Source organism: Papaver somniferum, chromosome 3, assembly GCF_003573695.1.
Source record: "Papaver somniferum cultivar HN1 chromosome 3, ASM357369v1, whole genome shotgun sequence".
Lineage (NCBI taxonomy): Eukaryota > Viridiplantae > Streptophyta > Magnoliopsida > Ranunculales > Papaveraceae > Papaver > Papaver somniferum.
The window spans coordinates 66,657,620-66,681,931 of record NC_039360.1 but is presented as its reverse complement, the minus strand read 5'-3'; the positions used below and the strand labels follow the sequence as shown (position 1 = coordinate 66,681,931).

At 37.6% G+C, this 24,312-nt stretch overlaps 1 long non-coding RNA gene across 3 annotated transcripts; it reads left to right on the top strand.

Moving 5' to 3' along the window:
• The first annotated feature begins 16,760 nt into the window (after nucleotides 1–16,760).
• Nucleotides 16,761–18,851, top strand: LOC113361328. 3 transcript variants are annotated; one of them, XR_003365079.1, is made up of 3 exons: nucleotides 16,761–16,831; nucleotides 17,089–17,296; nucleotides 17,385–18,851. It is a non-coding gene; the product is annotated as an uncharacterized LOC113361328 (long non-coding RNA). The 3 variants fall into 3 exon arrangements; XR_003365077.1 differs by lacking the exon at nucleotides 16,761–16,831 and adding an exon at nucleotides 16,890–16,985; XR_003365078.1 differs by lacking the exon at nucleotides 16,761–16,831 and adding an exon at nucleotides 16,960–17,005.
• Nucleotides 18,852–24,312: the final 5,461 nt, after the last annotated feature.

Genomic DNA, 24,312 nt, shown 5'->3' with positions numbered 1-24,312 from the left:
TCCCTTGTACTGATAGTGGAAGTACTTCTGGGAGATCTAAGTTCAGAAAATGGAATCCAAGTGATTCTGATTCTCTGAAACGGATCTCAACAGGTCCTCGTCTTGCCCCCGATGAAACTTTTCTTCAGAAAAACGTTTTAAGAAGGAGGATTTTTCAAACTTCCATACTGCACAAGCAGTTAGATCAAAACTTCATAAAAAATGTAACAGAAGAAAATAAAGAAGTCACATGAGACATTACAAGAAAATAAATCTCGAGGTATCACCCGCTGATACTAGTGGTGAGACTTTGTCTCACTCTGTTGATTAATCTCAACAAATATGTCCTTGAAGCTAACTTGAGAGTACAAGGACTATACATATCAATGATTATCCGTGATATCGAGATTTCTCAAGTCCGATTCTTGTTTGACTAGCTCTTATTACTTTTCGTAAGAAAGGATTAAATATTTGACAATGGGTTGGTTACTCATTCTAGTTCTTTATTCTGCAGTTCTTCCAAGTGCTCCAATCCTTTGTGTATTCGATACTCAAAGTTTGTTGAGCTGGGAACCTGCTTGCTGTCAAACCAGCAACCAACTTCAATCTCGGACCGTAGTTGGCAAACCAGTTTGGTTGGTCCAGTTCATGTATCCTATTAATGAGTTATGGTTTCCTTATAAAATGAGGTAGAGAACTCATATTATTCACAAACCCTTGGTTGAAGGAATCATTAGTTGAGACTCGGACTTTCGCCCTTGCAAAAGAATGTAAAGCTCAAAAAGACCTCATGAAACCATCAATCTCGATGAAGATGACTCAAATGAAGAAAGTTCTTGCCATGAAAGAATGCTTAAAAGGATTGGATCAAGACAAGAACATAACTCCTGGATTGTTGATTCTTTCAAGAATCTAACTCATGCTCAACATGACTCTAAGATTGAAATTTCTAACCTTCTGTTATAATTAAATCAGCTCTTCGATAGTCAGTTCAAGATAATTGAAAAGAAAAAATTCATGATTGGAACCAAGAAAAGCGAATCTCTGAAATACAACCCCGAGGAAGCATATTCGTATTGTGAATCAAAAGGTCGTTGTACTGAGGCAGGAACACAACATGTTAACCATTCAATGGGTAAAAGATGTTGGAGAGTTATTCTTCGATGGAGTTGCAGAAAGTATGAAGAAATTGATGAAGTCTAAGTTCTTTAAAAGATCTTGTTTTTGTGTACGAAACTTCTTTTGAGGATTTTATTCTTGAGAAGGATAACTGGGGATTGGTATAACAAAGATTTTGAGTACACGTAGCTATTTACAGCGTTTATCATCTTGCATGTTTTTAGATTCATTTATTTAAATTCTAGAGTTGTTGGAAGATGAACTTGCAGTATGTAATCATTATTGGTTTGATTGTTGCAAAATTCTTATGAAATATTTGTGCATTTACGTTCTCGTGAATCGAGCTAATATTTTATATATGCTCAGAAGTTAAATCTATTATGTTTTTATAAGCGGAAAATAAAACAAACTATTTGAGATTTTTCTTGCAGTATTGATCTTCTTGTGATCACATTTTTGTGTTATTGCTGCTTGACACACTCCGTAAGATTATTCTCTTATGTTGAGTAAAATCGAGTAAAATTGTCTTGTTGTTCGTAATTGGCCTTGAGATTAATTTATGTCGATACTATGGATACAAATCCTTGTGACTTGTTAATGTACGCCAAAATTCTTCTTTTTCACGAAAGAAAGGTCACTCATGTTGTTCTCTTGGGAATGACACTTAATGGGGGAAAGTTCTTAAATGAACTTGTGCTTAATTGTTATATCTTTGTGGAGAGTATGGCTGTGAAATTTTAAAGGGGGTGCTTGTATCTTTTTAATCTCCTAGGACGAGCGCTAAGTATTTATTACTATGTGATATCATCTAAATAAGTTGATATGAGGAGTTGCATTTTAACTATGTTATTATGTAGTATCTCATTCTTCCTTAAAACTTGAGATATCTTTTGGTTGTATTCATTATGATCCCGCAATTTTCGTACATTTGTTAATTTTATTGACAAAAAGGGGGATAATTATTTAGTAGTTTCATACTACATACATATGGTTTACGGATCATTATGTAAGGGGGAGTGGATCATTTGAGCAATAAGTTTTGCCTATTTAACAAAAGATGTAAGTATTGATTAAGGGGGAGAAACATATCACTGTAGTATTACTTCAGAGTTGAGATACAATTAAACTTTGGAGAGAAGATAATAATACCATGTTTCTGTATAACAACAATTGAGAATATTAGTTTTCAAAAGTTGTTACCGCTATGGAATCGGTTCTTCAACAACAACGATGCCGAGTTGAACACGTTCAGAATCATTGCAACTTGAAATAAAGAAGAGTTCAAGGAGAGTTAGAGAAACCATGGAAATCAAGAAGACATGGTGGATCGATGAGTTTTTCGATAACTTTATTTTTGTTATCCATATGTATTAATAGTTTTGTCACTAAAATTTACAAAGGGGGGAGATTGTTAGAGCATTGCTCGGTCGATCTCACAAGTATTGGTATATCAAACTTGTTGTCAAATTTAGTTTTGAAAAATATATCTTTATTTCTAGTCTACAATTAGTTAAGTCTCGGTTTAGGATAGTGTAGTTGAGAAACGAGCCGGTCATCATTTGCGTTCTACCACTTTGAAGTCGAAGATCAACCGAAGCTTTTGGAGAACTTCATTAACAAAAGGTAAGTGAAGACTGAACCACCTATTTCTCAAGTTATATTTACTTTTTTATCCTTGAGACGATTGTCGCATAACTAATTAGACTAGCTTGCATAGACAAGAATTTCGAGTCGAGAATTAATTATTTAGTTTACGAATTTCTCGAAATATAATGACTAAGCTTAATGAACATATGTTCATACGTGGTCAATTTCGGTGGAGAAAAATTTATTGTTCGGAACCAAATCATGGTTCAAGTTCATTATTCAAAAATAGCCTGGAATAGTGATATGTGTCATTGATGTTATTCAGGAATGTTTTGAAATGATTTAGAGAAATATAGAACCACTATATTCGGAACAAAAGACAGTGTTATCAGTCTTACAAACTTGGAAAGCCGTTATATATCTGAAGCTGTATTACATGTACTTGTACACGTAGCGGAATAGTTATATATCGACTTTCAGATTTGTGTGATACGCATATTCATATGCATATCATGAGAAAATCTAATTATTTCGTGATCCGGATATGTATGTATGTTCATATACAAACCATTTTGGAACTGTGGTAAGGGAACTGAGTTAAAGTATCAAATCGATATACGAGCCAATACAGTTCTATGTTCTAGAACCAATTTAGTACCCAAACCAATACGCAAAATGAAATATTTTGTGAACTACGGAACCGCTAAATGTCTTAAGTTTGCAAACTGGTACGTGAACTGAAAAGTTCTGTAGACTCCAGAACTTTGAGTTTCATCAAAGTTTGCAAAACGGGACGTGAACTGAGAAGTTCTATAGACTTCGGAACTCGGTAATTTCTTATAACTTTGCAAACCGGTCCGCGTACTGTAACTCAGCCGACTCATGAACGGTTCAAGTATTTGTACCTTGTACATTTACAAACTATGTCGATTTTCATTCAGTTGTGATTAAATTATTTCTATGAGATGATTTGTTTTTGATCAATTCTCTTATTAACACTAGACTCATTTGATCACATGATTGTGACTCAAGATTTATGTCTTTGTGAACATGAAAATGAGTGTTAAGCTTTTAAAGTTCAAAGGCTAACCATGTTGAACATAGTCTTTATACATGGTTCGGATACGGTTTACCTAACCATATTGTATATCTTGTATATGTGAATAAGATTCAAATCGGTGAATGTTGTTTGCTTGGTTCCAAAGCTATCTTAGCTTAAACCTGAATCAACCTAGGATTTGAAGTCTATATAAAGGGAACTCTTAGCAACTGGGATCTTTGTATCCTGACACTATTTTTTGGTGTGTCCTAGTTGTATCTAGAGTCGTCCTCTCCAGATACCTATTCAGGGTTTAGCGACTACAAAGACTTCATTAGGATTTATGAAGCCAAGTCCAGTTATCTTTTATCTTGATAACTCGAGTATCTTGATCTTGATTGTTTGTAGAGCCTTGCTCCATCAATCAAGATATATATCAATCATAAAGTTCTCTCCGCCTTAGACTTTGTGATTCCACAAGTTTTATACTTGTGAGGTGAATAATAATCTAGGCTGCACTTCGGGTTGCATATGTCCGGATTTTTAGGATAGTCAGACTTTGCTCAAAGTTGTTATCGATTTCCATCACCTGGATCTTTCGCTTGATCTGATCATCCGTTTAGATCGTAAATCAGGAAATTAATTATATGCTTAATATGTGGGAGGAAGATTTGGTTTAAAGTCTTCAATTGAGTTGAAACTAATCTTAGTTGGTGTGACTCCTTCTAAGGGAATCAATTGCGCGGAGTCCTGCTGGGACTCAAGACGCGTAAGTAGGCCTGTCAATATTTGTCCGATATCCAGTATCCGTTTCCGAGTATTCGAGATCCTATAGGATTTTATCCGTTTTATCGGATATCGGATATCAGATCGGATATTTTATCAGATATTTCTTCCTTAACATATCGGAAACGGATTAGACCCCATCCGAAATGTTAATATCCGATATCCGATAGTATAGGAACTTATTTGTAATTTATCCTAATTTCGAGTCTAGTATCGGATATTGTCGGATAAATATCCCATAAGTGTCAATTATGAAAATGTTTTACAAGGGTTTTTAAGCTTTTTTGTTATAACCGGATACTATCGGATATTTATCGGATATCCGACAGCTTAGCCTATCGGAATCGATATCTGATTTTGATATCCTATAGGATATTATCGGATATCGAATATCCGGTAGTGCTTAACATGTCGGATATCGGATTTCTAAATATCTGACGGATATTCTTCCATTGACAGGCCTAGGCGTAAGGAGCGCGACTGTACCTGAATCAGTGGGATACTGAGTTCGGGATCAACTACATTCTAGACCGAAGTTAATTGGTAGAAGGCTAGTGTATGTAGCGGCTTAACGCAGTTTGGTGTTCAATCTGGACTAGGTCCCTGGTTTTTCTGCATTTGCGGTTTCCTCGTTAACAAAATTTTTGGAGTTTGTGTTGAAAATGCGGGGGTCTAAAAACCACACCCAACAATTCGTTTGGCAATCTGAGAGGACTTACTCCAATACACTTTCTAGAGAATTGTTTATGGGTGAAAACTGTTTCTACTGATTTTGGTAAATTTTGGTGTGTGGATGAGAAACGAATCTAAGCCCTAAACAAATGCACTGCATGGGAGTGCTTTTGATTCGAGAGATCAATCTATACAATTCTGACCTAAACCAAGAAATGGTCGTTCCAGACTTGCTTCGGTCACAAAGTGAAGGAGATGGGGTTGATCTTAGAGAGGGAAGCAAAGAAGGTGTTGAGATTGTGAAGGTGTTGGTTATTTATGACTTGTATCAGAATGATGAACTGGCTGGCACAATGAAAGCTATCAGTTCTGGATGTTTTCTGAATACCGTGACAACACTTGGTTTTTTCTGTGTTCTTTGAAGATAGGTCGAAAGAACCTATTTATACAAGTCATTTGAGCGCAATCCTCATCTCGTAGGAAGTGGAGGAAGTTGAGTGATGGAGTAGTGGGGCCGTGTAGGTGATTGTCACACGATCACGCCTTTGCCCACTTCCCTCATCATCGTTAACCGTCCATGCATCCTAACACGTTCTCGTAATGGGTGTGTTGCACGCCGCACGCTGTAAACCGCCAGACCAATACCCCGGTAAGTATCCCCCAGTTTGTGACATGTTTGATGTCTCGAATGAGTGGGTCAGGTCGTAGGACCCGCCGCAGGAAATAACATATGGTGCTATTAAGTTAAATAACTGAGTTATTTATGGAATTGACATTCATGAAATATCGTGTATGTTCGATGCATGTAATGCATCTTTTTAAAGCAAGCAACTCAAAACAATCGATATGCATAAAGCGTCGCTGTTTTAATGCTTGATTGAATAAGTCGCGGATTAAACGTCTTAAAATGGAAGCACGTCCAACCATATTTGAGTGATCGTCTAGAAGCCGCATGGGTGGGCCACCATCTGGTCGATCACTCCATGTGACAGAGTGGCGGACGGTGATCATTGAGGCGTTTCATTGATCGCCTAATTTTTAATCCAAGCCGTCCGACCAAGATGGAAAATTTGGACGGACGAGATGATTTACGGCACATATTTGCTTCCATTGATGGATTTTAGAATTGCGCAACATCCCCTCTTTGGCTTGACCGAATCTAAGCATGGGCGCGAATTTTGGTGGGACCGACCAGGCATGCGTGGAGACGGTCCGCCGGCGTGCATGCGTGGAGACGGTCCGCCGGCGTGCATTCCTATACCTCTCGGTCCCACAAAGATTCGATTTAGGCCGCTCAATTTGACCGGCAAATATGAGTGGTCGTGATTGATTTGCGATAGAAATACATTGTCGTAAAGGTTTAAAAGCCGCGTGGCATGCCACCTTTTGGGCGTGCTTTTCGAGGCAACGGGCCCTAGTATGCATAGGCCGGCCGGTCACACGCAAAGGTGGGCCCACGGTGATCACGTTGACATCCTTGGGACCTCTTGAGTCTATATATACACCCTCCGTTTAGGCTGGCGAAGATGGATGGTCATGATCGAACTATGACATATGTGCATTGCCGCAAACCCTAATTAGGGTTTTGAATCAGCCATGCACACGTGACTTTGGCCAAACGGTTTGGCAAGTCGTGACCTCCTTTGGGGAGATCGATCATGTGGGTCCCATGTTGGTTCGAGGGTGAACTTGCATGCATCTTTCTGATGGTCCTAAATGCGATCTAAGCCATCCAAATAGGTTGGCTAAGTTGGATGGTTGTGATCGATTTAAGACACTAGTGGAATTCCGCGACTCTTAGAAGCATTACACCTTCCATGGTTTGAGCAATCGTTTCATTGTTCCATGGCCTCGCCGTGAGAAAACCGATCGGGTGAAGGAGAAGTGGGCCCGACAACGTGTGCGTTAGCGCTTCCCTGATCATTCATGGGATGATCTAATCCGTCCAACCAGGCTGGCGAAGTTGGACGGTTGTGATGGTTTTAACACTTCCCTGAACAGTCTATGCTCGTCGAGCTTCTCTCAAAACAGCATGGTCACTCAACTTTGGGTTGGCGTTTGACGACGCTGGGGGAGTATGGCGATTGTTCGACCGGCTAGGGCATAAGTGGGCCCGTCGGTGGTCATCACAACAATTGCCTATTTTTGCCAGGGTTCGTCTAGGCTTGTTAAATTGTGCGGCCAACTTGCGTGGCCACGATCGTTTCTGAGACTGATATGGATAGTCCAGATTTTCCTTTAGGAAATTAAATACGTTCGATCGAGCTTTCTTTAATCAAAAGCGCGTCGATTCGAAATTCTCTTTGTCAGAGAGTGATGCAGCCTATGTGGGTATTTCATGCATGTCTCAATATTGGCACAAAGATTCATGCTACTCCGCTGAGAGTGAACACTCAGTCGTCATGTCATGTCAATAAAGAGAGTTCGGCTGAGAACATAGCACGGGAAATACTAGGCAGATTATGCATTAATTAATAATGCCAATAAAATTCACATAATATTTGGGATTGCTGTTGCACGCACCATTCTGGGTGAATCTTGTGTATTTATTGAATTGCTTCGAGTAAATAAAGTGAAAAGGTTTTCTGCACTCATCACTTATCAAACGGCTTTACCCTTTGCAGGATGTCAACGCATTAAATTTGGTTTTACAATTTTAGCCCTGAACTAAAATCCACCATCAACAAGAATCAACTAGACAGTTAGACTAAATATAGAATAAAGTATATCAAAGAGTTTAATATCTCTAACTCTTAATTCAATCCGCAATCAGCAAATAGAAATCTGCGAGCCCGATTGAATAATAAGAGTAACTTGAACGGTACCAAAGACTAATGTTCAAGTGTCAATCAATGTAAATAAACAACCCAAGGTTGGATATTCTAATTGATTGACTTAACGCACAACCTGTGATATTTCAATTGTATAACAAAATATAATGCAGAAAAGAAATAACACAGACACCTGAATTTTGTTAACGAGGAAACCGCAAATGCAGAAAAATCCCGGGACCTAGTCCAGATTGAACACCACACTGTATTAAGCCGCTACAGACACTAGCCTACTACCAATTAACTTCGGACTGGACTGTAGTTGAACCCTAATCAATCTCACACTGATTCAAGGTACAGTTGCGCTCTTTACGTCTCTGATCCCAGCAGGATACTACGCACTTGATTCCCTTAGCTGATCTCACCCACAACCAAGAGTTGCTAGGACCCAAAGTCGAAGACTTGATAGACAAATCTGTCTCACATAGAAAAGTCTATACGATTGAATAAATCTGTCTCCCACAGAAATACCCAAGAGTTTTTGTTTCGTCTTTTGATAAATCAAGGTGAACATGAACCAATTGATAACCCGGACTTATATTCCCGAAGAATAACTTAGAATTATCAATCACCTCACAATAAACTTAATTGACTAGCGAAACAAGTTATTGTGGAATCACAAACGATGAGACGAAGTTTGTTTGTGATTACTTTTCTGTCTTGCCTATCGGAGATATAAAATCTCGAGCCAATTATTTCAATTGCACTCAACATGATAGAAACAGCAAGATCAGATCACGCAACTACAAAGATAATAGTTGGATCTGGCTTCACAATCCCAATGAAGTCTTCAAGTCGTTAACCTACAGGGTCTCGAGAAGAAACCTAAGGCTAAAGGAGAATCAACTCTAGTTATACAACTAGTAATACACAGGAGGTGTGGGGATTAGGTTTCCCAGTGCTAGAGTTCTCCTTTATATAGTTTTCAAATCAGGGTTTGCAATCCAAGTTACCTTGGTAACAAAGCATTCAATATTAACCGTTAGATGAAAAACCTGATTCAACCAAGCTAATATCTTCAACCGTTAGATCGAACTTAGCTTGTTACACACAAATGAAATGTACCCTCATTTAGGTTTATGTAACCGTACCTAAACATGTACACCAGGTTGGTTCAAAAATAGTTAACCGAGGTTAGCCATATGATTGCTCTCATATCAACCTTATTCATCTTAACCATAACTAGTTCATATATGACTCAAATGAAACTAGTTAAAGAGTTTTTCAATTGCATAGAAAACACAATCGAAACCAAATCGTTTTGATTTACTTGAATCAATCATGGATATTATAGCCACGGTTTGCAAAGATTGCACTCCTTATGATTTAAATTTTTAAGTTCATTAACTGACCGATTTGACAAAGTAACCAGCTTAAGTATGCGTACGGGTATGTGTACTTAAACAACCGGATTTTGAGTTTGTTAAGTTTCCAAACTCAGCAGAAATTTTAGGTTCGAAAACTTCCGCCAGTATGCGTACGGGTACGCATACTTAAGGTGACTGGTTTAGGAGTTTGTAATTCCCAAACTCATCAGATATTTCCGGTTCGAAAACTTCCGCCAGTATGCGTACGGGTACGCATACTTATCTTGTCTCCTTCACCAATTTCGTATACACATATATGCATACTCTTGGTTCCCGGTTTATGTATTTATACACTAATGTGCGAACACACTATATATGCTTATATCCAAAGATGGTTACATCATCAACTCTTTATTGCAATCATTGAAACATTCTTCTATAATGACAATAGCCGTTTTCACACACTATTAGCATCAAAGCAATTTTCAAGATATTGAAATAATCATTGTTGAAACATTCCAAACCTACATCAAATGATTGTATCACACAAACCATGTAAGATGTTACTCGAAAATTTTCTCATGATATAAGATGAACTTGGTCGAAGCGAAAGCTTACCAACACATATTTCGAGAAATATGTAAGCGAGATATACTCAGCTCGAAATCTCAAATGTGTATAGAGAAAACTATATCGTAACACGACTTATGTCTCAAAATAGGAGATAGTAGAAATAGACTTTCCAAGTGATAGATGAGTTCAAGTCTCCACATACCTTTTTGTCAAAGAAGTTCTACAAGATCCTCTTAGTAGTTCTTCGTCTTCAAGAGATGAACGCTAAGAGATCTAATCTCAACTACACTATCTATATCCTAGTCCGAGACATCTATAAATAGGCTAGAAATCAAGACTTATAGTTTTGATCACTAACATTGACAAACATGCTTGAGATAGCAACGCATGCGAGTTCAACCGAGCAATGCTCTAACATGTGTTATTATTTTTTTTCGCATTATATTGTTTATATTTATAATTGAAATATAACAGGTTGTGCGTTTGATCAATCACAATAGATAGGTCCAACCTAGTTTGCTGGATAAGACTTGATTTATCCTTGGAAATTAGTCTTTGGTACCGTCCAAGAACTCTCTTTGTAGTTAGGTTCACGTATTTAGTTATGTAACCGTTCTAACAAGAGAGAGAGATAGAGAACTCTAGGCACTTTCCTTGATTGAGTTTTTACTCTCGGAGTTGTGTTGAGTTTGTCCATACAGATTTCCTACGAAAAAGTTGGTGGTGTATTTTGGTACCCCCGGTGTTTTCACAACCTACTAATGCTTTACAAAGTCGTTCGTATCTAGACTACTATAACATCTTCCAGTAGTACATAAATCATTGACTAGTTCAACGAAATTCAAAAGAAAAAAAAAATCAAACGCCCAATGTTGATCACTTATTCACCTCCAAATCTTGTCCACTCAATGTGTTTTTAATAGAATTGGTATGTTCATGTTGGTTGCTGGATTCATCTAAGGTTTGGATATTTTGCCATAGCTAGGATCAATAATGTAATCCTTACTTAAGATTAATAGCTTTTGGATTGGTTTCACCTATTTGCCACCCATGCTTTTCCTATTTACCACCTAATGTACATTAATTTCCACCTCCACTTATCCTATTTACCACCCATATCAATCTTGAAGAATCCTAAATACCACTTCTTGATTTTTTTTTACGCCCAACAATGAAACATTCCTAACAACCAAACAAACAAAACAAAAAACCCGACCCTAACTTACAGATAATTTTTTCTTCTTCCTCTCCACCATTAACCACCTTCTTTTACTCCATCTCCACCATCAACAAACTTCTTGTACTCCATCACCGCTCATCGACCACCACCTTCTCCCACCTTTAGAAAAAAAATAGCTTTTACCTTTTGATTTGGTATTAAATGATCTCTCTTTAAACTGCCAGGTTGATCGACTATCCAAAAAAATGAAAAGGAAACCAAGCAATTTGTTGTCGAAATTATGGAGACTAGGGATGTTCTTGACCATCATCGTTTAAATAGAGAAGATTCCATCGAGGAAGGTTGAAGTGTGTAGCCTTCATATTCTGGGCGACTGAGGTGGTTCTCGGCAGTCGTTAATGTGACGCCCACAACTGTTTTCAGTCAGTCATACAGTGACAACCCAAATTCAGAATCTGTTCAGATTTGAGTCGTCATATTCTGACCGACTACAATTGTTTGGACAATATTTTCTGGACGACTACAGGTGTTCTTATATTGTAGAGCTTCGACTGTGTATCCTCATATTCCATAATTCATGGGCACGATAAATTATATATTCATTAACACATTAATTTGAATATATAGTTTCACTAGTTTTGATTAATTTAAAACTGATAATTCCACCTACATTTATAATTAACGATAACAATATTCTCAGGATAACCGGTTTACGAATTGTTCACTAATTAATCCATTTACTTCTTAACGAATTAAATGATAAAATATTGGTGTATTATAACTAAAGGATATTTAGTTATAATACACCAATTAGGCTGATCTGTGTTGGTTCAACACGTGTTAAAAACTTCTCTTATTTATCACATGAGTACTTTTCGAATTCCTGATGGTATCTGTCAACAAATGAAGAGATCCCAAAGGGACTTTCGGTGGGGTAAATCATATCCAGGTGGTCTTTATCCTACCAATCGGAAAAAAAAATTGTTCTCATAAATTTGCAAGGTGGTCTTAGTTTTAAAAATCCTGAGCATGTGAATTTGTATCTTTTGAGTAAAACTGCATGGAAACTTCTACATTCTCCTACTGATTTATGCACTGTTATCCTTGGATGAAAATATTTTAAACATGGTCGAGCTTTCCTTTACATTAAGAAATAAGACTCAACATGGGTCTCGAAGAGTATATGCTATGGTCTTGATTTTATTGCTCAAAACTGTTTTTGGGAAATGAGAAATGGTCTTGATGTTCTTGCTTTCAAGGATAATTGGATTAGAAAACCAGTTGAACCTTTGTATATGTCTGCTCCTAATCCTAATTTCCGCATGTTTGAATTCATAGACCAAGATACCATCATACTAGGAGTTGGAAACCTGACTTAGTAAATGCATATTTCACACCATCTTTGTATTTTAAACATGGTCGAGCTTTCCTTTACATTAAGAAATAAGACTCAACATGGGTCTGGAAGAGTATATGCTATGGTCTTGATTTTATTGCTCAAAACTGTTTTTGGGAAATGAGAAATGGTCTTGATGTTCATGCTTTCAAGGATAATTGGATTACAAAACCAGTTGAACTTTTGTATATGTCTGCTCCTAATCCTAATTTCCGCATGTTTGAATTGATAGACCAAGATACCATCATACTAGGAGTTGGAAACCTGACTTAGTAAATGCATATTTCACACCACCTAATGCACAGTCCATCCTTAATACTAGAATTCCTTTTGTAGGACACGATTGGCTTATGTGGCCCTATACTAAGAATGACCAGTTCTCGGTAAAATCATCTTACATGATCATCTCAGGGAAATTTCGGTATATTCAAAATCCTTCCTTAGTTAATCCCACATATAAATCCATTTGGAGACTTAAAATTCTCCCAAAGGTTTATGTGAGACTTAAAATTCTCCCAAAGGTTCAACTATTCATTTGGAAGTGTTATGAGGGTATTTTACCTTCTAAGACTAATATCTTTAAGTTTAGCAATGGTCTTGACAAGAACTGTAGTATTTGAAACTCTGACACTGCTGAACACATCATCTTACACTGTACATTTTCTAGGGAAGTGTGGTCTCTTAGTACTCCTTACAAAGACCAGATTGCTTATGATGCTAATTTGAGTATATCTATGTATGATTGGGTTTCCAAGTGGCTTTCTAATTTATCTCTGAAAGATAAAGCTGTGGGTGTCTTTACTATTGCATGTTGCATTCAGAGAGATAAGTGCTCCTCCATTTTCTGAATAAATCTCGCAATCATCGTTCTACTGCTAGAATAACGCTTAAATTAGTGAATGCCACTGTGCAATACCTCAATAATATTGTTAATATTGTTACTCAAATATATTTTCCTCCTATACAGCCAGTCGGCTTGGACTATATATAATGTGTCACTAGTAATTTATCTGATGATTGAGCTATAGTTTATTGTGATGCTTCTTTTGACAAAGATACTAATCTTTCTGGTATTGAGTTGACCATGAATAATATTGTAGGGAACCATCTTGGGCGCAAGACCATCTCAGGTCTAACTAAAAACGCCGAAGAAGATGAAAGCCTTGATGTCTTAGAAGCCGTACTTTGGAGAAAAGAGCAAGGAAAGATCGATGTATCATTATCAGTGATGTAGAAGTAGTTTTAGGTTGTTCGAATTTAAATAATAACCAATTAAGTTGGTTTAACAATTCTATTTTAGATGACTGCAAGTCACTTATGGATTTCTTTAGTTCTATAAAATTTGAATTTTTAAATAGAAGTTTCACATAGTTGGCGGATATGGCAGCCAAATACTGTAGAACTTCTAGGATCAATGGTGAATGATTCAGTATTAAGCCAAACTTTCTCACTGAACAATTGTAATTCTTTTATGTCTTAATGAGGTTAATTTTCCAGCAAAAAAAAAACACAATCAAGAGTTAATAGTTTTTCTAATTAAAAAAGAAATTAGTGAAGAAGATGATAAATAAGGATGGTGATGGTGATGGTGATAGTCGTTTGACTTAGGTAGCACATAGGAAAAAACATAATTATAAAGTAGAATCAGTTTTAAAAATTGCGAGAGGGTGGCAAATAGGAAAAGTGTGGGTGGCAAATAAGTGAAATCTTTGATTTTAGTAGTTTTTTTCTTTTTTTTGAAAATAATAATAATTAAGGCTAAAAAAGTATCATAGACTTGTAGTAAATTTGACTTTTGTATGTAGCAAATAGGAAAAAAAATAGAATTGAAATCTAGAATTACTTTAGAGATTGTGAGATAGATGGTAAATAAAAAAAGTGTAGGTGATAAATAGGTGCAACCTTGAATTTTACAAGTGGTTCTTTATATAGATTTTTGTTATAAGGAAAGCTGATATGTTTAAGAAGAAAGCTAAAAATATTTGACTACGATATATTGCTTTTGACTTTGGGTCGTTAGAAGGAGGGAGTAAAAAAGTATCTTTCCCCTTAACAAAACATGGAATTTTACCGTTTTGTCCTCAACTTAATCTAACCTTACATTTGATCGGTCTTAACCTAACCTAAACCATTTTTATGATTAAACTCTTTGTTCCCTAGTAAAGTTCTCACAAAAACTAACATGAGGAAACAAGATGCCGCTTGATGTTGAGATATCTATATTTTAAGTTCTGTATGGATCCTAGATCTTCTTTTGCTAGTTCGAAGATGGAGTAATAAACATCACCGGGAAAGATATTAGTCATCTATTTATGAACATTATTTCTTACAATCAAGCAATAGGAAATATTTCTCATCTGCATGATTGATGCCACTTAATTTCCCGAATAATTCATGCTTTTCCAAAAGCAAAAATTCTTAATGTATGGGCAGAAAATGGTGCGCCTTCACTAGCCCAAGTACTTCTTCCTACAAAAAAAAATAAAAATAGGTGTTATGTTAAAGTATGTCACGGATTCATAACAAAATTTTATTTATTTTCAATCGCAGACAACTAAATGATTCAAAAGTTGGATAAATAATGGCTCAAACCTTGTACCAAATATTCTTAGTTTGTGGAAACTTTCAAGTTCTCCATGATATACATTGCCAGATGTGTGAACGCCCTCATTCTTTCCCATCACAGTTGTTGAACCCAGCTCTGAGATTCAGTAACCCTTGAGACATGATGAATGAGTACATAGGATTGTTGGCAAAACAAAAGAAACAGAAAAGATAAAGTTGAACTTCTAGGGTTGCAGACTTTAGGTTGAATTCAGATTTTGGAGTGCACCAAGAAAGAGCCAGAACATTAGATGAATCCTTAGTAATAAAAAATAAAATTCAAGCCATCAAAGAACATGAGAAGAATTTAAGGAAGAAGATCCAAAAGAAGAGCACCCGTGCCTTTTTTCTCTTTGGGTGAAAAGAACTTTCGTCGGCTGTTATAGTGATCATGGTTAGTTGGATCAATATGGGTTTGGTCATGGGGTAATTCGGCAGTATAAAATAATTTGCAAAAGTAAAATTTAGTTATTATTTCCCCTTATACATATCTAATAACAGTAGCTTTCCCCTTAAAATGCTTCCCCTAAATAAATCAACTTTCCCTATAACAAAAATCTTTATATACCCCCTAAAAAAGTTAATATTATCCCTTTATTTGAATACCCTCAAAATTTATTTACCTATCTCATCACTTCTGGTTGATTCTGGGCCCACCATTTACTTTTTTTTAGTAATATAATATTAAATTTTAATTAATAGAATAATGTTTTTTCTAAAAATAAAATAACTAAATTTTGAAAAATCTTTTTTTTTTGCCTCGCATAACACAAAATCTTGAAAATCTCCTAACAGGCCAATAATATATCAAATCACGATTCCATCATGATAATAAAAAAAATAAATCGAATGATCATCACGTGATGAGAAAATGGATCGAATGATCATCAAGTGTCCAGTGTCCATTGTCCGTTTACATACATAAAAAATGTTATTTTCCTGATTACATCCCCAAACTATCAATTAAATCGAGAAAAAATAAAATTTAAAAAAAAACCTGATTAGTCCGGTCATGAATATCTTTTCCGCAAATCTTTGTTGGTAGTTCTGCACATCAGTTAGATTTTTTTAGTAATCTGTATGAATGATTTGGAACAAAAATTATGATTTGAATAAAGCTAATGCAAAACAAAAAATTGCGCTAATACAAAACAAACAAACATTCAAGAAACTATGATTTCCAAAAATTATTTTTCTTAATTTATTTTTTGCTATAATTAAAAAAAACATAAAAAATGTAAACAAAATCCTTACAGATTATTTTTCTTATTAAAAAATATTATTTCATGCTTAGTAATTGATAATTAATAAAAAAACAAATAAAATGTAAACAAAATCTTGAATATATTATTTTCCTTATTTAAAAAATATTATTTAATAATTAATAATTAATAATTAATACACGATTTCTATAATCTTTATTTCATGGTTAATAATTAATTGCGCCTATTTTGTATGAGATTTTGTTAACTTAACCGGTCTTCTTTTTCTATTTCGTCGTTATATATAATTGTAAAATTTGGCATAATGCTCTCTATATAAAGTGCTGCAACAAGGGTGGAATCTCATCGTTTTCCAGGTAGTTTTTTTTTCTTCACACACGGTTAGAGTTTTGAATGTTAGGGTTTATCAATTTTGCTAAAGAAAAATGATGTTAGCTATTGATGGTGGTTATTTTCGTTTTCAGGTACTTGACACCCAAAAAAATCGTGGCTTTGCTGCAGACTAAAACCCGGAAAAATAGGAAATATTTTCAAGGTGGTTTTTCTCTTTACACGATCACATTTTCAAATTTTTTTTGTAAGCATGATTTTCGTTTTTAGATTCCTATAAGATATTAATTAATATTATTTCCAAAACTACGTTGATGAAGTTTACAAGATTGTTCTATATATAAAACACCCAAGAAAAGGTCAAGCCATTGTTTGCACGGTGGTTCTTTCTTCTCCTGTATTATTCCTTTTTTTTTTAACTGTTTGTTGATCATCGATTTCCGTTTATTTTTTGTTCCGCAGATATGTTTATTGGAAGCTTGGAAGTATTTATGGGAGTCCTGATGGGTTTCCGCAAGGAAAAATGAATTGGTAAATCTCCGTCTCTTTTAATGAAATCACCTTTTCTCTTAAGATTCTTTTTCTTCTATGAAATACTGAAAATGGCGTAAAGGATGAACCGCATTCAATATGGGATTTTGGGGATTGAGAATTAGTATTCAAGTGGAAGGTCAGTGTTTTTTGTTATTTGGTGCAATGATTTTTCATGTTTTCGTGAAATTATTACTTTTTCTTTATTGAAATTACCACAACTGTAGGCATATTGGCGGGTATGCGAGTTTAGAGGCTGCTACCGTAATTTCAGAGATGCTACCGTACTTTAGAGGAGGTTTATGGGAGTTTGAAACACTTGCTTCCATCAGGTTGTGGAAGAATTGTCATTCTGAGATCATTTTTCCTGCAAGTGAGCACCCGACTTGATTGTTGTGGATGAGGGAGAGACGAGGAGGTTTATGGGAGTTTGAAACACTTGCTTCCATTAGGTTGTGGAAGAATTGTCATTCTGAGATCATTTTTTCCTGCAAGTGAGCACCGGACTTGATTGTTGTGGATGAGGGAGAGACGTCACGCCTTGGTAACAATAATGACTATATGACTTTTTCTTTTTGTATTCTAATAAAGCTTTCCTATGCTCCAAACGGTCAAAACGTATCTTGCATAGGGGATTAATACTAAACTGAGAACCTTGCAAGTCCTAAAACTGTGTTACTGATTTTAGTTTGTCTATACTCTATTACCTGCAGAGTTCATACCGTCCATCCTGTAAGATATCGTGTACAGGGGGATTAATGTTCTTTTTTTCCTTTTTTATGGTTGAGTAAATATTGTGATACCCAACATAAGTTTAGGTTGATTCCGAAATTTGGCATCAACTTAAACTTATGCGAAGACGATCTCTTTCCTGTTTACAAGTTCAATGTTGCACCTTAAAAGCTCAAATGCACTCTTTGAAGAAATGCTAACCATACTTCGTAAACAAAATACTGAGCTTAGGCTGGCTTAGATTCAGCCATGATACCACTATACATTTTATTTTATTTTAGGTTCAGGGTTTACTAGAGAAACTGAAAGATATGGAAATAAGTATATACTGCTAATATCTCTTTAAACATGTAAGTTGACTACTTGAAACTGTACCTGGAAGCTAACCATATTACGTACTCAAATCGAAAGTTCAAGTATAATTTTGTTGATACTCACATATTGGAGGAACACATAAAATGAAATCTAGAAGTACATCACCTACGGATATTGCAAATATTGCAAGTACTTTTATACATTTATTGCTGATTTATTAAAAAAAAAGTCAATTTATTATATTTCTAATATGATTCATGTACTTCTCGCTGCCTCCATTATTTATGGTATTTGCTTATGGTGGAGTTACGTCTGGACTGGAAGCGCAGTTAGAGTAAGGTTTGTGACATTTTTTTTTTTGAGATCATTGTCGTAACCTGCGCGAATAGTGCAGGATTATCCGTGCTTTTTTGGTTGAGGAGCAGAAGATTGTCAAAATATTTTTGAAGATCCAAAAACAGAAGCAGAACCTTGCTGGAAAGAGCTAGGTTTAGCTCGATTGAATCGTTTCTTTTGCAGTTATAGGTTAATTATGGTTCTTTGTGTTTGTCAAGACCATGACTTTGTACAGGATGGCATCCAAGGTTCGACAATAAACTGGTTTGACCGATGCCCGTCATTTAATCTCTTCTTTTGTATGTGCTTATCTCCATTCATATTAAATACCAATAGTTGTATGCATTGTTCTATATGTTATAGTTGAAGACCGCAACCGACTATATTATTGGATTGCAAGAAACATACGAGTACTCAAACTTAAACAGGGAGAAGAAGGTAACATCCAAGTATACTTGGTGTACAATGTTAGTAGAATTTGATAAATCTTAAACTTGGTATATACATTTTCACCGTGTATATAAATTTGTGCGTATTAATCTTAATTTACTTTGACCATCTTTATCTTTACACTACAATAATCATTTTCCTTCTGCAACGCAATCTTCATATACCAGTTAAATATTTTATAGAGGATACTTTAGTCCAACTCACTAACGTTTACTCTGCTTTAGCTCGGTACAAAATTAATTGAGCGTTTGAGCGTCGAAGCCTTTTTTTTGAACATAGAGAAATGAACCTTAATCAAATTCTTTGTTTTGATATGTATCCATGTTCCTGCATTTTTAAGTTCTTTGAGCTGAATGATGAAGCCAAGATGCAAAACGTCATGAATTGAACTTTGAGATAGAAGGATATGTGCGTAGTCCGTTTCGAGGTCGAGGTCCGGTCTCTCCCAGTAATTCAATCTACAACATCGTTAAAGGGTTTCTTAGGTTCTTATTTGCTATACCAGCCCTTTGGAATCATGAATAATGGGTGAGGCCAGTTCTATTAAATTTTGATAGGGTTTTATAGAACAAAAATGACATCGCTAATAGTTGGTGCCCCTTTGCTGATTATCTAAAGACTTAAAGGCCTAGACAAATAAAGCTCTCACATTAAACGGTGAGGAAACCCTTATTTCCTATTTGTCGAAATAGTTTTTTTTGCGTTTTGTGAAACGAGCGTTTTGGTGAGAACACTTGGCAATATATAATTGGTTGCCATCAGTTTCTTGTTTTGACTGTTTTTGTTTATTCCGTGAATAGCCGGGACGTACCCTGTTTAAAAGATATACCTAAGTTAACTAGATTTCCTAATACGGGCAAAATCTGAATTTTGTGCACCTCTATATAAGAAGCCTCAGCCATGTGTACAAAACAAACATAGCTTTGGATTTCTACTACGAAAGAATCGTGTGTAATTGTAAAAAAAACTTCCTCAGCCATCGTTCGATGTATCTTCACTCCTATCATTCCAGTATGTATCCATGGTAGAAAGTATTTAGAAAAGATAAAAATATCAGCTATTCCCCTTGTGAACACTCAAATCACGAAGGCATCCGAATGTTCATAACCAATCATCGTAATCTAGAGTGATTTGTGATGATGAAATCTTAGTGTTGATTCCTTAGCTCAAAACCTTCGGGTTTATCACAGCCTCATCTAACAACTCCATGCGGGGCGTTTGCGCACGGGATATAGGTAAAAACAAAGAAAGCAAAGCGTACAAGTAAAGATCCATGGGGTTAGACAGATATAAAGTGCTGAAATGTAAACAAGACCGAGGTTTACGTGGTTCAGCACTAAGGCCTACATCCACAGGGTTTGTTGTTTCACTATGTTCTTCACGGTTACAAGAGTAGTCGAATGACTTTTGGGTTTACATGTATTTTCTCTTCTAAAGGATTAACTACACTCGTAATCTCTCTCTCCTTCCCTTCCTGATTTTTCCGATCCCCCTTCCTCTTGGTGGAGAGGGGGTATTTATAGGGTTAGAGTGTGGGACCCATCCCTGAATGCCGTTGGAACCTTATCTTCTAGTGTCTTGTGTCCATCACGCAGAGGTCTGCGTTTGCCACTTGATCACGCAGAGACATCCTCGCTCGTTCCACGGGTTGATCGACACGTATACTGCTCAGAGTGTTTAATGAGGGTGGTTGAGATGCCTGCTCGTGTCAGACAAGTGTCTTCTGCCCCTGTCACGTCCGTGTCAGCTAACTTTCTCTCCACCGTTGATCTTAGCTTCTTTTGGGATGAGATAAAGTAACTCCTTGGGTTTATTTGGTGTTCCGTAGTGCATCGTATTTTGATGTCTTGGCCTGCATGCTTTCCACGTATTTTTCTATATACACGTGTATGATGGTGAGATATATGTATACACAATTTGCCCCTTTTCTTCGGGCTTGAATGTTTAATGGGTGCATTGAAGAAAATAGTCGTTGCATATTCTTCTATCTCTCCTAATAACTTTTCCTAGATACTTGGGCACGTCTTTTATTTGTGCATTAACTGCTCATGTAACGGGCACGTTTCCCATTCCTCCATTAATTTCCTTCTCTTTCTTTCGGGTATATTAAGGAGAGAAAGAAAATTAATTTCATTCTTCCTAAACATTCTCTCGATTTTAATTCTTCGTTCTTCAGCCCTTAAATTCTCTGTCAGTCTTCATTCTTCAGCCCTTAAATTCTCTGGCAGTCTTCATTCTTCAGCCCTTAAATTCTCTGTCAGTCTTCATTCTTCATCCCTTAAATTCTTTCCACTGAGCATTAATCACGCTTGCCTCATCTTTATTTCTGATTTGTTCTTTCTGCTGCTGTTTTTACTGGTAAGTTTTTCTTTTCTTTGTTTCCATGGTTTTACGCTATGTTGATTTGTAAATTTTCTGCTACTGTTGTTCCTTGTTTGTGATGAAGAACTTCTTTCAATGCTTGCATGCTAGTTTGCCCCTATTCTTCGTCTTAAATCAAGGAGGCCATTGTTAGGGTAGGGATTTTATGGAATTTCGATCACGTATGCTAATTTTAGGGTTTCTGCGTTATCGTGTGTGGATTTCTATTTATGTGGTTTTTTGATCGTTGGTAATGTCCTTGAGTTTGTTTTTGACTTGTTTATGATTAATCTTTTCGCAGCCATGTCTGACCGTCCGCGGCTTCCTTATCAGACTCCTGGTTCTGGTCTATCGAGATCTCCTCCGCGTAGAGAATCTCAAGATGATGTTCGTAGAAGTCGAGTTTCTTCTGGGGCGAAAGCCTCATCTTCTAGGGAAGAGGTTCCTTTGAAAAATCTTTTTGGGGCTCGAAAAGTCTTTGATCGCGCGGTGTCTCGTCCTCGTGATGATGTTAGGAGTACGCAGACACCGACTCGTGCTGTCGCTTTTGATGTTCCTCCTCTACGTTCTCTAGTGCCCGAGCATCATCTGCCGCCCCCTCCTACAACTTCTTTTAAAGGGAAGAGTACAAAAGGTGGTGTTCCGAGGGCTGAATCTTCAAAAAATCCTTCTTTGAAGAGAAAGGCTTCCGAGGCGTTCATTGGTTCATCCGGTCCCGCCGAGGAGGATGAGGCTGCCCCATTGATACGCAGCGTTTCGGTCAGCAAGAAAAAAGTAACGTTCAAGCATATTGATCTCGAATTTTCAAGGAAAAGCATGAGCTTCAAGCCTTCGAGGTTCGTTTCTATGCCCCTGAGGATGATATTACTTATGAGCTTATCTCAAAGTATGAGTTCGATGAATTTCATTTGTTGACCACGGTTGGCGTTCGAAGCTGGTCTTATGCTGCCGTTGTACAAGTCAGGTGATTCCTTCTACTATGATGTGCTTGCTAGTCGTGAAGGCTCTTCCACCAATACTCACAGCCGTTCTGTATCGCAACTATCGGGGAATTATCTCCCGCCCTGAAGGATGCTATCTGCGGAGTAAGGGGGAGACGACAATGACTTGTTACGTTCCCAATCCCGCGGAGAAGGAATGGTATACTCCTGAGAATTTCAATAACTCCTTCGGTGATTACGTCAACAGTAGGAACCGTAAGCCGTGGAGTGTCAGCCTCGGAATCTCGCTGCTCCTCGGGGCGAAATTCGTTGTTAAATGAGGTCAGCGATGCCAAGCTGAAGTATGTTCCCGGCACGGAGGGGTCTAGTCAGCGGAAACTTTTCCCGGCCCGCGAGAGGATCAAGCGCGACCATGACTACGAGTGGCACGCTACCGTTATCGAAGTGGTTGGTCCATGGGCGTACGGTTGGATCCCTGGTCCCCGCGGTTGGCGTCCTACTGAGAGTAGCAAGCCGCGTGAATCTCCTCCTGCTCGTTATGGAGATTTCTGTCCCTGGCGTTTAAACTTCGCAGGTATGAATTTTCCTTATGCCCTTGACGTGTGAGGGAGACGAGGAGGAAGGTTCTGGTGCTATACTTCCACCGAGGAGTGCCTCGACTGCTCAGGTACGCGGATTCTAGCTGCGCTTTCCTTCTTTAGAAATTCAACTGTTCGGGAAAAATAATTCTTTTTGTGGTGTTGGTTTTCAGGTGTCGAAGAAGAAAAAGATTAAGCCGAAGCAGTCTTCTACCATTGTGATGGGTGAGGCTGAGGCCCATGAAGAAGTTACAAGTCCGGTGAACGAAGAGTTTGCTGAGGATGAGGAGATTACAGATGGGGAGGAACGTACTGGTACTTCCCCTATCAATGTCGAAGAAGAGGTCTGTGTGGGTCAGATGGTGATGAAGGGAGAAACAACGCCGTGGTAGCTGATGACGGTGTTATTGGTGATATTTCTGTCCCTGTTGGGGATGCCACGGATACTCTCCCCACCCTTTCTCAAGAGTTTTCTTTTGATCGGCTGTATTCTACAGGGGAGTTTATGGATGATGCCCTCGATTTTCCTGAGGACTTCTCTCTACTTCCCCCAATGATGATTGGGATGTCCTCGGGGGTGCTAGTAACGGAGACGCTGCTGTTCAAGATGGTGGCGCGGAGGAGCATGGTGCGCATTGGGTGCCGACATTTGTGCTGATGGGGCCGTGTCAGAAAAGGGGAAGTCGGTGATTGATTCGCCTGCTGCGGATCTCCTCATTCGCCGACATCTGAGGGTGAGGACGCCATAATGGATTGGCTCAAGGAAAAGAATCTGCTATTTGTCCCTCATCCCGCCCCTGTTGCTGTGTGAAAAGGATTCTGATGCGTATACCCGTCGTATGATGGAAATGTCTTCCAAGGCGCGGGTGTCTGAGGCCTGGGGAAGAAATTTGAGTGTTCCCGAAGCTACCCTTGTGTCGGAGCCTCCTACTTCCGTTGCAGATATGATGGCCATAGCCGACGGGTATCAATATGGCTTTCCTCAGCAGCGTGTCTTGGAGGTAAATTTTCGTACGTACTTCTACGTGACGATCCAATTCTTCGGTGAAATAATGTTTTTCGTCTTGATGTGTAGATGATGAGGAGTGAGCATTGTAACCACGTGCTGTATCAGTTCTTCAAAGCGAAATCTCTGAAGCTCGAGGCTAAGCTTCGTCACAGAGAAAAGGAATTATCTGCGGCTGAGGTGGAAATAGAAGAGCTGAAGAAAAGCCTCAAGGAGAAAGAAAAGCTGGGTGAAGCGGAGGCCGGTCTTCGTTCAGAGCTTGTTGCTGTTCGCGCTGAGTTAGAGCAAACTCGCGGCCAAGTTTCAGCTTTCACAGGTTTGGTTCTTTTTTTCTCTTTTTCCCTCGCAGTGTGTCGTCATTCCTCTATTTCTTAGTTGTTCTGTCTGAGTCTCCCCACCCTATCTCCAGTGGGTGGTGTCCCCGAGCTGATATGGC